Source organism: Pseudoliparis swirei, chromosome 11 (genome assembly GCF_029220125.1).
Source record: "Pseudoliparis swirei isolate HS2019 ecotype Mariana Trench chromosome 11, NWPU_hadal_v1, whole genome shotgun sequence".
Lineage (NCBI taxonomy): Eukaryota > Metazoa > Chordata > Actinopteri > Perciformes > Liparidae > Pseudoliparis > Pseudoliparis swirei.
In genome coordinates, this window is record NC_079398.1 from 10,269,771 (window position 1) to 10,290,400 (window position 20,630).

Consider the following 20,630-nt stretch of genomic DNA (forward strand, 5'->3'; position numbering starts at 1 on the left):
ATTTTTAAATGGATCAATACCTGAATTGATTTCAGCCGGGTATTACACTAAAGAATGTGCTGTTGTTGTCATTATTACGATGGCATCGCGTGTGTGTGCTTTTCCGATTATTGTCTAGCTTATTATAATAATTCCAACGATGCTTATATTGGCGAGTATGACTTTATGCACGTCTCCTGGCGTAGAGAAACTCACGCAACTATCATGTCCTCTTTCAGATTCATACATACTTTTTTTTTAAATATCTAACACATGCATAAAAATAAGAGCTCCTGTGAGCTTCGAGGCGACTTTTGGTCTCCGACGTCACAAAAAACCCTGAACCCACCGTGTGGCCGAGCCCCTGTGTCTATTTAAGTCGGATGGAAAGCAGAACACACTCATATATCTGAGCGGAAAATAGGATCTACGTGAGTGTCGGAGAATAATTCTGCTCTTGTGCATTTCCCACGCACAAACTGTTGCATTTTAATCATGCACTGGAGATGAGCGGGGGGGGGGGGGGGGAGGTTTCAGAAGCCAACAGAAACTGGCATCTGCATGCTAATCACACTGCTGCAAAGGGCCCCACAGACTAGCCTGGTCCTGCCTGTCACAACTACAATTTGTCCCCGATAACAGGCTCGCTGCATGGCTAATGTGTCAACATCTGGAGAGAGAGAGAGAGAGAGAGAGACCCTTGCTGCCCGTTACTTTGGCCACATCTGTATTCGGAGCAGGAGCACGGAGATTAAAAGTGTCTGCTCCACCGGCGGCACGGTCTCCTTTTCGGTCCCACCGGTGATGCGTGCACACGTACGTTCATCTCAACGCCCCCCCCCCCCCACCTCCCCCCCTGTGATGTCACAGTGCGATAACACACTTGTGTGTGTGTGTGTTTCTAATTCAGACGTCTGGGAATCCCTTCATCTACCGCCTCCTTTCACACAATCGTCAGTTTAAAAATAAAACTCGATGTATGCAGTGATTTGTAGAATCCCGGTTTCCCTCACGAGGAGTCGTGTGGAAGATCTTTTCAGCCCGTTTCACCGGACCCACCGGAGGATCTGAGATTTAATACTGAGGCGCACCCTGTTTTTGAGACTATTTTGAGAATGCTCTCTAAAAGAAAAAGCTGTTTTCTGATAAAAGGAGGTGGTCTGAGGCACTTCTTCTCTGGTCTACACATGTTGCAGCCTCCTCTTCCTCGAAAGAGGGGAAGAGAAAAAAGACCAAAGACCAAAGAAAGGCCATTTTGACTTTAAAAAAAAAGGTAAAGCCAAAATCTTCCATGGCCAATTCTGAGATCGAGTGGACCGTTCTGGACTAATATGTGTCTGTTCCCCCTCCTGGTAAAGAAGCTACCTGCCCATTATGACGTCGGGTGACTCCGTGTTGATGATTGGTTTTCTGACCATAGCTGTGAACAAGCATTGCCACTTTCATTTCACTGCACACCCTGTGTGTGTATGTGACAAATAAAACATCTTGAATCTTGAATCTTGAAGAGAGTAAAGATGAAGTTGTTTGATTTTTCTCATTTTTTCTCATTTTTCTCATTAAGCGGTTGGTCAGGAGGGAGTTTGGAGTCGAGCCGCTACTCCTTCGCGTCGAAAGGAGTCAGCTCAGGTGGTTCGGGCATCTGATTCGGACGCCTCCTGGATGTCTCACTTGAGAGGTTTTCCAGGCAGGTCCAACTGGGAGGAGACCCCGGTGAAGACCCAGGACACGCTGGAGGGATTATATCTCCCAGCTGGTCTGGGAACGCCTCGGGATCCCCCAGAATGAGCTGGAAAATGTTGCGGGTGAGTGGGAAGTCTGGGTCATCCTGCTGGGTCTGCTGCCCCCGCGACCCGACCCCCCCGGACTAAGCGGATGAGAATGGATGGATGGATGGTTGGTTAGCTAGCTATAGCGATCCATCATGCGTTCACGCTGGCGTCACACTGGTTCGGAGACTGGTGGGGGGCCGAATGCCCGCTCTGGAGACCGGGGGGGGGGGCGCCAGGCTTTGCAGTTTGGGTCCGATATTTGCCGAGGCCTCGCTGAGGCGTTGTTCGTATGGGGCCGCGGTTCCACCTTTCAGGAACCCATGAGCCACATAAAAGCCCTCCGCGCGGCATCTTGCTCTGAGCTCGACCCAGACGTCATATTTCTATTTATTGGATCCCCCAGGGGCCGGAGAGCACTCGACAACTTTATCAATATCACTCCTTCGGTCTTGATCACATGTCCTTCTCAATGATAGCTCTTCGTCTACTTCATCTCTGTCGCCGTGCTGGCATCGAGACCGCGTTGAGGAAGGAATGTTCTCCACTACCGTCCACCGACATTCCCAGTTACCACTATCTGCAGGAAGCTAGGAGAGGATGTGAAATAATGACATTGGGTTGTCCCGAGGTATGTCACTGAATGCAATACACTGCAAATCACAAGAGAAATAGCTGCGTGTCCGCGGAAAATCACTCACATGTGTCCGTACTGCAGATAGTGTTCACATTGCTGCAGCGTCACAGATAACTTCCTGTGTAGACGATCCGAGCTGCCACCTGATGAACCAAACGTGTCCTTAATCAGGTAATCCTTGGTTTACCTTGATCATAAGACAGTCATACGGTCGGGCGATGGAATGATCTCGCCCGTGAATCTTCCACAATAACGGCGGATAAATATATCCATGAGAAAAAGATCCCATATGCTTCTCATTTGATTTATTACCTCAGTAAACACTCGACTCATTAGAAAGCGGTCCAAATTGGTGTCGTTCAAAGTCTTCTTCAAAAAGCAGAACATTTAATATACTTCAGTCAATGATTCTCCCTGAGATCAGAGTGTGGCCACCTTTTGATCTGGAAATCAGAGCCGCACGATTTGAATTATTGTCTCCCCGTTTGCTTAAAGCAGAAGTTAGCCGGAAGCGTACAGTGCACGTGTCCTGATAATGAATACTTGTGTGTATATATATATACACACAAACCACATTATAATTAACCTCCCGCTTTGTTTATTCCTCCGTCGTGAGCAGAATGCTCTGTACATCATGCGTCTGTGATTACCGCAGTGACTCGATGCAGATGTGTGTGCAGCAAGGTCAACACACTAAGAACAAGACGTGACACACACGTGGCCCATGCTGATTCAAAGTACAACTGTTGTGTTGAACAAGGTTTGGACCCAAACGCAGCAGGCAGAGTTCTCAAGAAAACACAGGATTTATTATAAAAGATCTAGCAGAAACCAAAACACGAACCGGACAGGAACAAAAACGAACACACAGAACAAGCAGAAAGACACAAGCTAAATACACTGGGGAAACGACACAGGTGGAAACAATCAGGGCGTGGCTGGGGACAATCAGGAACGAAACAACAAGCACAGGGAAGGAAGCGCAGGGAAACAGGAAACGAGACAGGGACTTCAAAACAAAACAGGAAGCACTCCAAATCATAACAGTACCCCCCCCCCCCCCCCTCAAGGGACGGATTCCAGACGTCCCACCAGGGTGGGTGGAGGGGAGCCGGAGGAGGGGCCAAGTGCATGGCGGACAGAGTCTGGGGGGCGGGCCGGAGGACAGGAACGGGAAGCTAGGGGACCCGGCTCAGGAGATGAGGGGACTGAAGCCGGACAGGTCGGGTCACGGGAAACCGGGGCTGGGCGGGACGGAGACGACACAGAGGGAACAAGAGCCGGCGGCAGAACACCGGGGACTGGAGCCGGCGACGGAACACCGGGCACTGGAGCCGGCATACCGGGGACTGAAACATCGGGGACTGAAACCGGCGACGGAACACCGGGGACTGGAACATCGGGGACTGGAACCGGCGACGGAACACCGGGGACTGGAACCGGAACACCGGGGACTGGAACCAGCGACGGAACACCAGGGATTGGAGGCGGCACATCGGGGACTGGAACCGGCGACGGAACACCGGGGACTGGAACCGGCGACGGAACACCGGGGACTGGAGTCGGTGACGGAACACCGGGGACTGGAAGCGGAACACTGGGGACTGGAAGCGGAACACTGGGGACTAGAACATCGGAGACTGGAACCGCCGACGGGACACCGGAGGTGAAACCGGCCGGGGGCCACGAGGCGGCAGCACGAACGAACGGCAGTTCGTTCCTGTCGACCCGCCGGAATTGTTCATATATCTCCTCCAGGGTCTTGCGTGCTGGCGGAGGTGGAACGGGAACTGCCAGGTGCTTCCACGGAATGATGAGCGCGGGTAGGTCCGACAGATCTGGTCTGTGCTGGGTCCATCTTCTTGGTCTGTTCGTTCTGTTGTGTTGAACAAGGTTCGGACCCAAACGCAGCAGGCAGAGTTCTCAAGAAAACACAGGATTTATTATAAAAGATCTAGCAGGAAACAAAACACGAACCGGACAGGAACAAAAACGAACAGACATCGAACAAGCAGAAAGACACAAGCTAAATACACTGGGGAAACGAGACACAGGTGGAGACACAGGTGGAAACGATCAGGGCGTGGCTGGGGACAATCAGGACCGAAAACAGACAAGCACAGGGAAGGAAGCGCAGGGAAACAGGAAACGAGACAGGGACTTCAAAACAGGAAACACTCCAAATCATAACAACAACGCGCTGGTGAGCAGCTCCCACTTCTGCTTCCTGCAACGCGAGCGCGGCTGCTCAACATCCCTTTGTTCGTAAATTACGCTGTGGAAACATGAGACTCAAAAGATAATTATTAAAGAAATCAAGGCTGCGTTTGAGGGTGTGTGTGTGTGTGTAGTCCTCGCTTAAATAATGGCGCTGTTCGGCGGCCAGCTGTTCTTTTACTGTGGTTATAATGGCTGATTGCAAAACAATGACTTAAAGGAGGAGTCAAAGATAAGCACACGCAGCTCTGATTGGTCGAACACAAACGGGTTCATTCTCTCCTTTTTGGTTTATTCGTCTTACTGCCGCGTGCCGGTGGACTGACAGCTGATCGTTACGTAAATGACAACTACGACACGACGGATCGTCAAAATGACACCGTGAACTATTCACCGTGCTATAATATAATATGCAAGTAGAAATATCCACCGTTCATACATATTCAATATGTTTTGGGGATCTTGAGGGGACACTTGTTGCTGCAACATGTTGCATTTGTCCTTTTACAATAACGATAAATATGATTGATTTTATTTCACATCAGCGATTTGGAGAGGCGAGCAGCACCGGCTCCGTCGCGTTGAGGCGGAATACCCCCCCCCCCCCTGTGAGCCCCCCCGACAACGACGTTTAAGGCGATCCGTTTGAGCGAGATGAGGCCCTGGCTCCGCCCGTTCCCGGGATGTTGCATCATCAGCTCGCTCATCGAGGGCAGTGATGGATGCGAAGGGTTAGAACCTCGGGCCGACCGCGGTACCGCCGAGGTCACGGATTGGGTTTGACCCGCCGAGGAAGTGTTGAAACAAAGTCGACACACACACACACACACACACGCAGCCCTGTTACTTCCAAAATGAACAGGGGAGGTGGCTGCGAGGAGGAAAAACACAAACAACGGAAGGGGAGACAATCCCACCTTCCCCTTCTCCCCTCCATTATCTCTTTTCCCATCCCCCACTCACCCTTAATGAGGGGTAGTTTTCTCCTTGCCTCTCTTTATCTCTCCACCCCTCCTCTCTTCACTCCTGGGACCAAACACACCCCTGACATGTTGCCATGGAAACGCCTCACACTCTCTCGCTCTCTCTCTCCCCATTAGCATCCCTCTAGCTCGGATACAGCAGGGGCGGCGGCGGTTGTTGGAAAAAAATCCTGACGCACGGTGAAGTCTCCGTCGCCCGAATCCATTTGGCCACGAGAAGAAGAAAAAAAAATGGTATATTCTGGATTTGTGGTGTTGTGAAGAATTTGGGATGAATTATTTGACACAGCTCAAACCAAACTGTTGTTCAGAAGTGCTCACTTCTTTTTATTTTTAGATTCGGCTTACTGAGGCATTTCCTGACATCCCCCCCCATAACTCTCCTCTCATTATTAAGACGGGGACGACGAGCAGATTTTATTTACATGCTATTACCGTGCGGTCACGTCACGCTTAATTAATGGCCGCCGACGTCAGACAAGGAGCCGAGTCCCCCGGCGGGAGCGTCGCTCATTTATAATTCAGTCCTTATTTCTCATATATATCTACGGTTAGGAGAGGAGTGTGTAAGTTGTTCCATCCACATGAGAGGAGATATCTATTCTACACTATATATCTCAGGCCCCCACGCACCCCCTAGGCTTTTAGAGATCCCAGTCCACTTAGGGGGGTACAAAAGAAGAAGAAGAAGAAGACAAAAGGACTGTGTTCCTCTGCTGCAGGGCCTCCTTGACTCACATCAGAGCATCAGCCGCCAACTTCATACAGTGCATGTGTCATCACCCCCCACACACACACACCTCCCCCATCCCTCCCTTTCCCGCTGTGCCACTCGGGGAGGGTTTGTATCCACCTTGTGAAGTGTGTTGGTGTCATCCTGTCGTGGGGGGGGGGGGGGGGGAGGGAGGGCAGATAGAAATCTCTTTGCTGCATCACTCTTCAGGAAGAAGAGGATGAAAAAAAAGAGAAAAAACTACAGGCGTCACCAACCCATTCACTCGGTTTCTTCATACATCACTTAATTGATGCCCTTTTCATCTCACAGTGCTGTGTGTATGGGTGGATGCAGGTGTGTGTGTGTGTGTGGGGGGGGGGGGGGTCATCCCAAACTCACACAGGGGAATGCAGCACATCCACCCACATCACGACCAAACTGAGGCAGATCTTCTCTTTTTCATTTCTTTTCATTCATCACATACGCTGCGGGGACCTCACCGGATTATTTAGATATCGATTTACCCCCCCCCCCCCAAGATTGGGACCACGCCTATTAGTCTGCTGATGAAACCAAGTGTCAATATCGCTTCTCCTCCAGCCCCCCCCCCCCCACCCCGCGTAGTTCATATTGAGTCGTGCAGCAGGCGGAAGCCCCAGAGATCCAAACTATAGGGGGGAGAAAGAAAGAAAAGAAAAAAACCTGTTCGATGCTCAGCGAGTGTCATAATAAGTCTTACCTTTTTTATTTCTCCTTCTTTTCTACCTGCTCCTCCTCCTCCACATGCCACAAATCCACCTTCCCGTTTTATATCAGTGCGCGGGGAGTCCGAGGCACACGCGCTGCGCCGGGCACGCGCGCACCGTGACAGACCGTGTGAAACGCAATCTTCTCACGGAGTTGCTCTCCTTCCAACAACTACCAGCAAGGAAGAATAAGAAAAAAGAATTCCGTTTTCTTTTTCTCTAATATCTGTTCTTCTTTTTTAATAAAACAAAAACATGTGTTTGAAATCAGTTGTTTCTCTCTCTCCGGTAGATGAGCAGCTCATCCGTCCTGGCGGCGGCTCCAGGTTTATGGAGGCATCGGCACAGCGCGGAGAGAGAGAGAGAGAGAGAGAGAGAGAGAGAGAGAGAGAGAGAGAGGCGTCAAGCCAGCTGCCGCGGCTGAGGGGCGCTTGGCCTTCAAAATAAAAGCATGGATTATAAAAAATGTCGGTCAAACGTATAGGCATCGAGTGTCAGACAGAAACCTGCAGGACGTCACGTGGAGGAATGAATGACCGAACTGAAGGAAATACCTGAAGTAAATAGAGGACTGATGAATCTTTTTTTTATAGGTTCCCATTGTGGGAATATTGCCCCATTATGTACGCAACAAGTGCTCATGGCTTGGCTTGTAACTCAACGTCAAAAAACTAGTAAATAAGGAAAGTGCTGCTCCACAGAGCGACTTTTAAAGCGGCGACATAAGACAGACGAATAGAGACACCGGCGATGAGCGGATGATCGTCAGTAGAGGGTGAGAGGGGGTTAAAGGTGTCCACTACTAGAGTTATGGGTAATCATCTGTGACCCAACAGCAGAGGGCTCCATTAGTTCCTATAGTAACCATGTCTGGTCCGGCCCAAACTATATTTGGTCTAATCTCTGTATTGATGCTTGAAAATATGAATAAAGTTTGTCATCATTCATATTTGATGGTGATTTTCATATCCAATGGTAATTTTAGAGATACATTTCCTGATGTAGTTGTGTTGTTCTATTATCCATTTGTCAAGATTTTTATTGCCTATTTGACCATCCGTCCATTTGATCATTCATCTTTTCACCAATAAGTTTGTATTGGTCCTCTGTATAGTACAAATCAAAAAACAACTGGCCCTCGTGAAGCCGCCATCGGGCTCTGAGTCTCTAATGTCGACGCTGAAGCTCAGACGGACACCGGGTGTAACGACTCGTGTGTAGACCCAAATGCACCCTTGACTCCAGGGATCCTTCGAACTTATATTCCACACTCTGGAAACGGCAGGCTATCAACAGGACGAAGGGCTGGTAGGTTCTCGGAGAGTTGGACTAGCGGGTTAACCAGGGACAGGCAGGGTCGGCGACAGGAAATCCGTCTAGAAACAAGTGCTGGAGAGTCTGGCATAGAAAAGGATTGTTCTGGCAAGGTGTGTGTGTGTGTGAGGCAGGAGACTATATCGGGATTTGATTAGTGATCAAAGACAGGTGTGTGAACAGGTGAAGGAAGTCAGACTGACGAGGTGGGAGTGACTGAACCACAGAGTGAGGAGCTGAACTGTGACAACAGGTGTGTGAACAGGTGAAGAGAGTTAGACTGACGACGGGGAGTGAGGAGGGTGCGGAGCTGAAACTGTGACACCGGGCGCAACACCACGAAGAAGATTCAACGATGACGGCGAACACTCGCTCCTCCGTGTTTTGTGGAATCCGATGAAAATGCCACATTAGCATCAACTGAAAGCTTTTTCATAGACAACCAGAGTTCAATCAATTCAATTTTCCAATAAATTTCTGTTGAAACACATGTATCACCATGTCACAACAACGCTGAGTCCTATAAACTCACCTGGACCTGTAGCTTAATACGAGCTCACGTTTCACTCAAACCCCGATCACATGCTTCCTGAGCTCGACTCCACGCCTGCGTATCGACGGCAGCAACACCTTGTGTCAACGTTATCAGTTTTCCTTTGAGTGAAAAGGACAAGTTATTTTTCTCTCTGTTTTATTGTGAAGGTTTTCCAAGGAAGACCTGTTTCATATTCTGGTTGACTTCACGCTTGGAATCCAGAGTTCCAAGTAGATCAGTCTGCCATCAGCAGCTCACAGCATGAGGCAAAAAAAGAGAGGAGTGCCTATGGGATCTATTTAGTTTCCAGTTACACCCTTTTTTCTTTTTACTCGCTCTGTGCATCTTTTATTTCGAGATCAGCTTTTACCCTTTTCATCCTTGTTACGAAAACACACACACACACACACACACACACACACACACACACACACACACACACACACACACACACACACACACACACAGCACGCTTCCCCTTATCCTTCCCGTATTAATCCAATGTGGAAATACCCTCATACCCCCCCCCCCCTGACTGACATGTGGCATAATGATAATATGAGATGTGAGTAAGTGTATTTCTCACGCTTCTATCCTTATGGGGACCGACCGTCCTGGCAAAGACGCCGAGGAACAATGTGGGAAGAAAGTGAAAACAGTAATCTGTTATCGAATGTTGGGAATTTAGATTGTGTGCTTGGAGACGTTCGGCTGCGTTCACAACAAAAGCGTTGCGAATGTCCGTGTGAGTTACTCGTCCGACTATTTGTGGTTGATTCGCTTCATTAGCGACGGAGAAGGGGCGTGGCTTATCGACATAGCTAGTTATAATTTCCACTATCCACCATGGAAGAAAAATTCCCACAAACGTCGTAAAAAATCAACAACCCTCGTGTTTGGGTTCATGACATCACCCAGAGGGAGAGTTTCACCGACTACTTCTGAATGACTGACGCTTTTAGTGCTACGAGAGTAGCAGCAGCCGGTTAGATTCACCACCAACTTCAGTGGTGACGGGCGGAGCATCTCAACGCCGATTGGCTTTCGCAATGCAGCGTCAGGTGAATTTTCCGACCAAGTTTCAATATTTAAACGTTGGCGAATGAGGCAAATGTCTTTCGCTTTGCGCTATTTGCGTCAATTCGTGCCGCCCCGCGAACATTTGCATCATTCGCATCCATTCGCGTCTGTGCATCGACTTTGCATGGAATCTACCCCGCGTCTAAAATTCGCAACGCTTTTGGTGTGAACAGCATCAATGTAAGTGTGGCATATGACACGTTAGACATCAGGTTTGTTTAAACCACAGGCCGACGACAGCCGAACAGATACAGCGTGTTGATTAGCGGGCTCTAGAGGGGATGGAAGGCAGACTTCACGAGGCCGAATATCCACACAGTAATGCCGTTATTACCCCACACCGGGTTTCCAACCTATAGGACCTGGAGCGACAGAGATAACCACAGCACCCGACAATACTCCACCGTATAATGTAAAGAGACGTTTGATGCTCCACCAAATGCTCGGCACGGGTGGGCGGTCCTCACAAGTACAGACATTCAAACGTGTGTGTGTGTGTGTGTGTCTGTGTGTGTCACCGTGGGCAGGATGGCAGGCAAATTGATTCCATTGTCCTCATTGGCATATACCTGTGGGGCTGATGCCTCTGTGGGGATCTGGCGAGACAACCTCACACTCTCTGGTCCCTGTGGCGAAAGACTGGCTTTGCCCCCCCCCCCCTTCCCCTCCCCCGCACCGCCTGACACTTTGGGCTGAGAGCGAGACCAAAATAGAAGCAGCAGACAGAACCAGAGACCAAACAGGAACACAGTTCTGGCATCGAAGGCAACCACGCCGAGGAAGAAATAAAGCCTCACCAAAAAAAAACTGTCTCACTTTGTATCGCCCCGTAATCCATTACACTCCCATTACTCAGTGTCAACATCAAATATTTCCCTTCCTCAGCTTTCCCCGCTATAAAGCAACTTTAATTACATTGTATTTGATGGATGGAACATTACTGAACCACTTCAAATACATCATTTTTTAAACAAAAAAATGGTTACGTTAGAGGTATGAATAAAATTAATTCATCCCTTCTCATTCAGCTCCATCTCTGCATGCATAACTATATATATATATATTCTATTTATTGTATTCACGGGGTACTTCTCAATATATGACAAAATGTATACAAATAAGATATACATATTTAAAAATATAGATGATGTGCAAAAAATGTCTTGTATGATCAAAATAATAATATATATATTTCCATTTTTTCAGTGTAATTAAAATATTTAACAGAATACCTGTTTTAGGAAATATGATGCCGGTATCTTCATGTACTGATGTGGCTATGGAGCTCTTAGTACATTCATTAACATGTTATGAAATATATGAAATTAATAAAATCAATAGTCTACGTGGATGAGCTGAAGGCCACAGTTCACTCCTCTTGTTCTATTTGCTTATAATTTAAAGGCTTTGAACTACGGGCGGGCAAAACGTTTCTTTTTAACTTTGATACATGATGTATTGCCTTCGTTGCTTTGACAAAATGTGTGTATGGACTAAATGTCGAATCAAATTTGAGACGAATATGAGAACAAAATGCTATGAACTCAAATTGATTCTGATATTTATAAATCACTTCTGAACGTTTCTGACCGGCAACAAGAAAACGTAAATGTTCAATAGGTAACAAGGCAAAATATGTGAATCTTATTTGTATTTGTATTTTTTTTAATCATATATTGAGAAGTTCCCTGTAATGAAAACTAACAATAGAATAGCCCGGTAAGCAAAGAGTTCACATCGATTGTCTCCTCTGGTCATTAGTTGATTACATTCACCGGGTGGAAATCCGCCCACTCAATGAAAACTACCAGGGTTCTAAAATCTATGGAGATTGATACAGTCAATAACCAAATGGTACGCTAAGTATTCTTATCTTGCAGACTCCTGCCAAAATGCAATATTATCTTGACTGATGGCAAATCATGACAAAGGCAGGGCTATAAAAATAGGTGACTTGCAATTTCATATTGATAAAACAGGAAGTATTATTTCACTGGACCAACATCACGATTGATTAAAACATAGGGTGGATGGCATTTCAATTGTCTTCTTTCTAATCTTAAAAGGTCAGTTGAGGGGACCGTAAACTTAATTTCAGCCCGACGGGCCCTTCCATGAACGACGAGTAGATCTGAACGACAGTAATTACGCCTCGTGAAGTTAAAGTCAATTTTGCGATCATCTAATTTGTCCGTGAATTAAAATCTGTGGTAATTATCACATGTTTGCTCTTTCTAGCAGAATCGGGGATAGGAAGACAGGCTTGTGATAGGAAGACGGGCTAGGGAGAGGAAGACAGGCTTGTGATAGGAAGACGGGCTTGAGAGAGGAAGACGGGCTTGAGAGAGGAAGACGGGCTTGAGAGAGGAAGACGGGCTAGGGAGAGGAAGACGGGCTTGAGAGAGGAAGACGGGCTTGTGATAGGAAGACGGGCTTGAGAGAGGAAGACAGGCTTGAGAGAGGAAGACGGGCTTGAGAGAGGAAGACGGGCTTGTGATAGGAAGACGGGCTTGAGAGAGGAAGAAGGGCTTGAGAGAGGAAGACAGGCTTGGGAGAGGAAGACGGGCTTGTGATAGGAAGACGGGCTTGAGAGAGGAAGACGGGCTTGTGATAGGAAGACGGGCTTGAGAGAGGTAGACGGGCTTGAGAGAGGAAGACGGGCTTGTGAGAGGAAGACGGGCTTGTGATAGGAAGACGGGCTTGAGAGAGGAAGACGGGCTTGAGAGAGGAAGACAGGCTTGAGAGAGGAAGACGGGCTTGTGATAGGAAGACGGGCTTGAGAGAGGAAGACGGGCTTGAGAGAGGAAGACAGGCTTGAGAGAGGAAGACGGGCTAGGGAGAGGAAGACGGGCTTGTGATAGGAAGACGGGCTTGAGAGAGGAAGACGGGCTTGAGAGAGGAAGACGGGCTTGAGAGAGGAAGACAGGCTTGAGAGAGGAAGACGGGCTTGAGAGAGGAAGACGGGCTTGAGAGAGGAAGAAGGGCTTGAGAGAGGAAGACGGGCTTGAGAGAGGAAGACGGTCTTGAGAGAGGAAGAAGGGCTTGAGAGAGGAAGACGGGCTTGAGAGAGGAAGACGGGCTTGAGAGAGGAAGAAGGGCTTGAGAGAGGAAGCCCACAGAAACAACAAACCGTGTTTCTTGCCACATGTAAAACATGAAATAGGACAACGGTGAGAGTGTTTGAACATCTTGCAAAAGGGAATATTAAACCTCATTCAGAAGTGACAGGCCGGTCCCCTCCTCTCAACGCCGTCCCCCCAGAACCGGGCTCCGGAGCCTCGGGGATCCCGAGCATCTGGCCCACATTGTGAATGTCGCCCTTGTTCTCACGCGGCGGCGGCTGTGCAGGAAGGCAGAAACAACAGAGACGGACACAACTGGCATGTGGTCGCCCCTCCCTGGGCCCTGTGAGAAAACAACTGGGCCATCTCGACGTCATCCTACCCAGGGGTCCTCGTGACATAGGATATATATATATATATATATATATATATATATAGCCCCCCCCCCCCCCCCCGCAGCCTCGTGAATGGATCCATCTTCTTGCACGCCGCATGCATCGAGGCAGTGGGAAACATTACGTAAGCCTTCCACCTTTACACACAGTGGCATGGCCCTCGTTGATGCCTGACCAGCCTCCTGGGTGTGTGTGTGTGGGGGGGGGGGGGGGTGTCTTGTGAACCACGGCATATCAAACGGCAGCACCTGCGGCTGATTTGCTCCGCCGCCGCCACGGTTGTTGCCGCCGTCCAGGGGTGGAGCCGGCTGGTTTTTTATTCGCCACTCGGAGCAGCAGCCAGAAATCTGCTTTTCAAAAGGTCGCGCCCCCACAGTGAGCACACGACACAGAGAGGTTCGGTTTGCTCTGGGCTTGGCGAAAAGTCAAATGTTATTTGACATTTAATAACTGAGAAATCCCGTCTCCTCATATTGAGTAATTTCCAAAGGTCTGGAGTGGACGTCATGGTCAGGCTTTTTTATTTTTTATGTTAAGGATTAGAAAAACACTTATTCGCTTTCTCGCAGAGAGATGGACCAGAACATCGATGCCACGCTCGTACGCCAAGATATGATGAATGCTGCAGCTCGAAGATGATTGGCCGAGCATAAAGACGGGAAACGAGGGGAATAATTATCCGAGCTCATTCGACAGTTTTTAAAAAATCAGTCGGCCAGCAAGTCAAATACTCACTAATTAACCCTTTTTTAAAGTCTTGTTGGTTCAATTGAGTGCTGGCACTGTTCAAATCGCCATGTGGTTGCCAAGCAACCAGCAGAGAATCCTGGTCCTGAGAAGATAGGATTTTTCACCTAGACTGAGCCGGTCTATTTGTTCCCTGCTGTAATATGCTAAGCTAAGTAAAACACCCTATATATATATATACATGTATATATATATAAAGATATATATCGAGAGAGAGATAGTACACGTGTGTGTGTGTGTGTATTCCTGTACTTGCTCCATAGTGAGGACGTTTTTTAAATCACTCACTTTTTTAAAGGCTTTTTTCTGAAGGGTAATACTTGGATTTTAAAGTTTAGGTTAGGATGAGGTTTAGTGGAGATGGTCAGGGTAAGGGAGCTCGGGCATCATGTCATTGGGGGTCCTCTCAAAGATAGAAGAACAGGGAAGTGTATATGAACGTGCATGTGTGTGTACAAAATACCATGTCGGGGTAAAGAAGCAGACGTTTCAGTTGCTGTTGATTAATCGACACAAAGGTCATGAGGTAACTGTAACTAGACTTCAAACATAGATTAAATTATCCAGCTCCATAACACAAGAGACCAAAAAAACATCTATGAACCATCACCGTATGTTTCAGTGATGGCAGCATTTTGAATGACCCTACAGCTTAAATAAATTCCTCTTTAGTTCACCATGATGGGCTTTTCTACCAACTGCAGGATCCTGGACAGCAGAAGATAAGGTGTCCGCTCTGCAATGGAGGCAGGTGTTTTAACCCCTTTATCACCAGTCAAGCGCCCTTTGACCTCACAGCACAGCTGCTTTTTAAAAAAAACTGTGTTGTAGAATTCAAATTGGTCAGTAGAGAGCAGCACAAAGCGATGACCGCCATTAATAACGAGGAGCTGGGTTTCCAGACGGGTGATGAAATCCTTTGAGCCACCTGGTAAAATGAGAACGGGGAAGCAGGGAGCAGATGATGAGGATTCAGACCACCGAGCTAAACGAGTCATTATTGGAACGGCACGGGAGACAGACCGAGCTTAACGCTAATGAAATATTCAGTTTATTGCGATAATTTCAAGATAACAGGGAGATATAAATCTTTTAAACGTTGTCTGCTCAGTGGAAATGTGTTTATGGAACAACAACGGCGCTGAAGAGAACATAAAAAAGATCAAATTACTCCAATTTAGCCTTCCTTCCTTATTGCGACGCCAAACAACCGAGTTTATAATTACTTTAAATGTTCATAATCTGGAGTTAGGCTCGAAACATTCAAGCACATTTCAGTGATGCCTCTCAGGAGCAATTACACGACAAGCAAAGTCAATTTGCTTTATACGGGCGATGCACACATGCACATGTTTGGAGAATTAGGGAGCGGCAACAACCGCGAATAAGTGTGACAAGTGGCTCCGAGGTGGGCGTCGAATAGTTGAATGGGATGCATCAAGTCGGTGAATGAAAGCCGAGTGCACAAAGGCAGCGGCAGACTGCAGAGCACGCACTCCGGGCGACGAAAACAAAGCAGCAGCAACAAACAAGAACAGAAAAACAAGAAGAGATAAACCACACGCCGCTGCAGCTTCAGGGAAAACTAGGATCCTCTTTTTTTTTTGCGATGAAAAGAAGCGATAATCACCGTATTTCCTCAATGAAAGACAATGACCGTGTTTACATGCATTCGAATAACTGGCTTAGTCGGACTGAAATCGAATGATCCATTTCATGTAAACACCTTTGTTCGACTATGTGCGGTCCGACTACGATCCGATTAACTCCCCTGGATAACTCGATCCGATCCGGTTGATAATTCGACTATCGCGGCATGTAACGGTGAATTGGATCAGGAACTGGACTTTGCGTCTTTGCGCATGCTTGAGATCCCGCCGCCCTCCTCCCTCCCATGTCGTGACCCGGAAGTCGAAAGAAACGATAAGTTGTCACTGCCGGGAGCTTGGCCGGCAAAAAACAAACAAACAACGCTATGGAGAACACAAGAGCCACCACACATTTCTGGACCGAAGAGCAGACAGAATTTATGCTTAACCTTGCTCTCTGTTCGCCATCTTTCTCGAAATGTTGATGTTGTTGTTGTTGGTTGTTGTTGGTGGTGGTGAAGAGGTCAAGCGGAAATGGCTGTATCACCACGAGTTGTAATGAAAACAGCGCCGCCTATCGTATCGGATATGACATGCTTTCAGCCAATGATTCGAATGACTCACTGCCATGTATATTGGGATAACAGCTGATCCCCCAAAAGATAGCAAAGTCCGACTAAAGCAAGATTCTAATTATACCAGCATGTAAACGCACTGAATGATGTATATACAAAGTGTTATCTGCTGGCTTTTAATGCATCATTTCTTTAGCATAACACTACTAATTGTGCTAACCCCCGTGTCACCCTTAACACACATGGTACGGGAAATAAAACCACGAGTTAAAAGGACAGCCATGCTTTTTCTGCTACAGCGGCAATCGTATCCCCGAGGTCCTCTCAGGGCGGTATCGCCTCAAGGATAAATGATCTTCAATGCTGTGGCAGGCAGCAGAATACGCTTCCCACCTCTTTATTGCATAAAGTGCAACCTGAGTGCTTTAAAAGGCCACATTATTTCCTCCACTTTCCACTCACTTTTTGCTACCTTCTGTTTATTTTCTGTAAGTGTCTTAAATTGCATCTTTTAGTAATATTTGTAAGCCAATTCAATTCAATTCAGTTTATTTGTATAGCCCAATTTCATAAATTACAAATTTGTCTCGGAGTGCTTTACAATCTGTACACATAGACATCCCTGCCCCAAAACCTCACATCGGACCAGGAAAAACTCCCAAATAACCCTTCAGGGGGAAAAAAAGGGAAGAAACCTGGAGGAGAGCAACAGAGGAGGATCCCTCTCCTAGGATGGACAGATGCAATAGATGTAATGTGTACAGAAGGACAGATTTAGAGTTAAAATACATTCAATGAATATGACAGAGTGTATGAATAGTTCATAGTAGGCATATTCCACGATGGAGACCTCCACGATCCATCAGGCAGATGGCGGTGGGGAGGAGGAGTGGACGGAGTCTCAACAGGACAGTGGCGTAGTCATGAGCAGGAATTCCACGACCCAGACGATCCATCAGGCAGATAGGATCTATGCCGTCTCATAGGGTCCGATGACCCCATGAGACGTAAAGTCAAAAGGACTTCCGGGAAGAAAGCAGAGTTAGTAACGTGTGATTGAGAGATGAAAATTCATCCTTAAGGAGAGAAAAAGAGGAGATAGGTACTCAGTGCATCCTAAAACGTCCCCGGCAGCTATAAGCCTATAGCAGCATATCAAGGGGCTGGACCAGGGCAAACCTGATTCAGCCCTAACTATAAGCTCTGTCAAAGAGGAAGGTCTTAAGTCTACTCTTAAACGAGGTGACTGTGTCTGCCTCCCGGACTGAAATTGGAAGCTGGTTCCATAAAAGAGGAGCTTGATAACTAAAGGCTCTGGCTCCCATTCTACTTTTTAAGACTCTAGGAACTACAAGTAGTCCGCATTTAGTGAGCGTAGCTCTCTAGTGGGGCAATATGGTATGACAAGCTCCTTAAGATATGATGGAGCATCACCAATCAAGGCTTTGTAGGTTAAGAGAAGAATTTTAAAAGTGATTCTTGATTTTACTGGGAGCCAGTGCAGAGCAGCTAGTGCAGGAGTGATGTGATCTCTTTTCTTAGTTTTAGTGAGAACACGAGCTGCAGCATTCTGGATCAACTGGAGGGACCTAAGAGATTTATTAGAGCAGCCTGCTAATAAGGAGTTGCAGTAATCCAGTCTCAAGTAACGAACGCGTGAACCAATTTTTCTGCATCTTTTGAGACAAGATGTGCCTGATTTTTGAAATATTACGTAGATGAAAGAATGCAGTCCTTGAGATTTGCTTTACGTGGGAGTTAAAGGACAAGTCCCGATCAAAGATAACGCCAAGATTCTTTACAGTGGTGTTGGATGCCAGGGCAATGCCGTCTACAGAATCCACATCACCAGATAATTGATCTCTGAGGTGCTCAGGGCCGATTAAAATTACTTGGTTTTGTCTGAGTTTAACATCAAGAAGTTGCAGGTCATCCATGTTTTATGTCTTTAAGACATGCTTGAATTTTACAGAGTTGGTTGCTCTCCTCTGGTTTTATCGATAAATATAGTTGAGTGTCATCTGCATAACAATGAAAGTTTATGGAGTGTTTCCTGATAATATTGCCCAAAGGAAGCATGTATAAGGTAAATAAAATTGGTCCAAGCACAGAACCTTGTGGAACTCCGTGATTAACGTTGGTGGTTATCGAGGCCATCGTTTACAAATACAAACTGAGATCGATCTGATAAATAGGATTTAAACCAAATTAGTGCCGTGCCTGAAATGCCAATCGACTGCTCCAGTCTCTGTAACAGGATGTCATGGTCAATGGTGTCGAATGCAGCACTAAGGTCTAACAAGACCAGGACAGAGAGGAGTCCTTTATCTGCTGCCATTAAGAGGTCATTTGTAATTTTCACCAGTGCCGTCTCGGTGCTGTGGTGTTTTCTAAATCCTGATTGAAATTTCTCAAATAAACTATTATGATGTAGAAAGTCGCACAACTGATTTGCGACCACTTTCTCAAGGATCTTGGAGAGGAAGGGAGGTTAGAGATCGGTCTGTAGTTAGCCAATACCTCTGGATCCAGAGTGGGCTTCTTCAGGAGAGGTTTAATAACAGCCACCTTGAAGGAGTGTGGTACGTGGCCTGTTAGCAGAGACACATTGATAATATCTAATAGAGAGCCGCCAATTAAAGGCAAAACGTCTTTAAGCAGCCTCGTCGGGATGGGGTCCAAGAGACAGGTAGACGTGTTCAAGTAGAAACCGTTGAAAATAATTGGTCACGGTTGATAGGAGAAAACCCTCCAAATATACACCAGGGCATACAGCGGTTTCCAAGGCCATTCCACTTGAGGACAGATTGGCACTGGTTATGGGCAAGAGATTATTAATCTTGTCCCTAATAGTTAAAATCTTTTCATTAAAGAAGTTCATAAAGTCATTACCACTAAGGTTTATAGGAATGCTCGGCTCCACAGAGCTGTGACTCTCTGTCAGCCTGGCTACAGTGCTGAAGAGAAACCTGGGGTTGTTTTTATTTTTTTCTATTATTGATGAGTAATAGGCTGCTCTGGCATTACGGAGGGCCTTCTTATATGTTTTAAGACTATCTCGCCAAACTAAGCGGGATTCTTGAGATTAGTTGAACGCCATATGCTCAAGCTTTCGTGACGCTTGCTTCAGTTTGCGGGTCTGAGGGTTATACCAGGAGCAAACCTCCTCTTCCTCACTGTCTTCTTCTTCAGAGGGGCTATCGAGTCCAGTGTCATTCTCAGAGAGCCTATGGCACTGTCAACAAGATGATCAATCTGGGACGGACTAAAGTTAGACCAGGAGTCCTCTGTTATATTGAGACGTGGTATCGAATCAAATACAGAAGGAATCGCTTCTTTAAATTTAGCTACAGCACTATCAGTTAGACATCTAGTGTAGAAACTTTTGACTAACGGAGTACACTCCGGTAGTATAAATTCAAAAGTTATGAGGTTGTGGTCTGACAGAAGAGGATTCTGTGGGAAGACGTTCAAATGCTCAATGTCAACGCCATAAGTAAGAACAAGATCAAGCGTGTGGCCAAAGCTGTGAGTGGGTTTCTGTACTCTCTGACAGAAGCCAATCGAGTCCAACAAGGAGATGAATGCAGCACTAAGGCAATCATTATCAACATCCACATGGATATTAAAATCTCCAACAATAATAACTTTATCGGTTTTAAGAACCAAACTTGATATAAATTCTGAGAATTCAGATATAAACTCTGAATATGGACCTGGTGGCCGGTACAGAATCACAAATAGAATTGGCTGTAGTGTTTTCCAGGTTGGATGTGAAAGACTAAGAACAAGGCTTTCAAATGAGGTGTAGTGTAATTTTGGTTGAGGATTAATTAATAGGCTCGATTCAAAGATGGCTGCTACTCCACCTCCTCGACCGGTGCCTCGAGGAATGTGAGTATTAATATGACTTGGAGGAGTCGATTCATTCAGGCAGACATATTCTTCATGGCTCAGCCAGGTTTCAGTTAGGCAACATAAATCAATGTGATTATCTGATATTAAATCATTCAGTAACACAGCTTTAGATGACAGAGATCGAATATTTAGGAGACCACATTTAATAGACCTATTTTGTTGCACTGCTGAAATAATTGTGTTAACTTGTATAAGGTTATTGTGTACGACTCCTCTTCTGCTTACTTTTGATTTATTTAATTGAAGTGGCTGTGGGACAGACACAGTCTCTACTCTAAAGTCAAGGGTGGGTAACTGCTCGAATGGAAGAGCAGAGAAGGGTGTTAAACTACAACTCTGTGTCCCAATAGGCCTTTTTCACCGCAGGTA

At 46.7% G+C, this 20,630-nt stretch overlaps 1 protein-coding gene across 2 annotated transcripts in view; it reads right to left on the minus strand.

Annotated features, from left to right (window-relative positions):
- Positions 1-7,340, minus strand: part of lingo2b (leucine rich repeat and Ig domain containing 2b) — a 38,091-nt gene extending 30,751 nt beyond the window's left edge. For both annotated transcript variants that reach the window (XR_008833219.1, XM_056426705.1), the window contains exon 1: positions 7,040-7,340. The gene's annotated coding sequence lies outside the window, so the exon portion shown is untranslated. The remainder of the gene's footprint in view (positions 1-7,039) is intronic.
- Between the last annotated feature and the right edge of the window lie 13,290 nt (positions 7,341-20,630).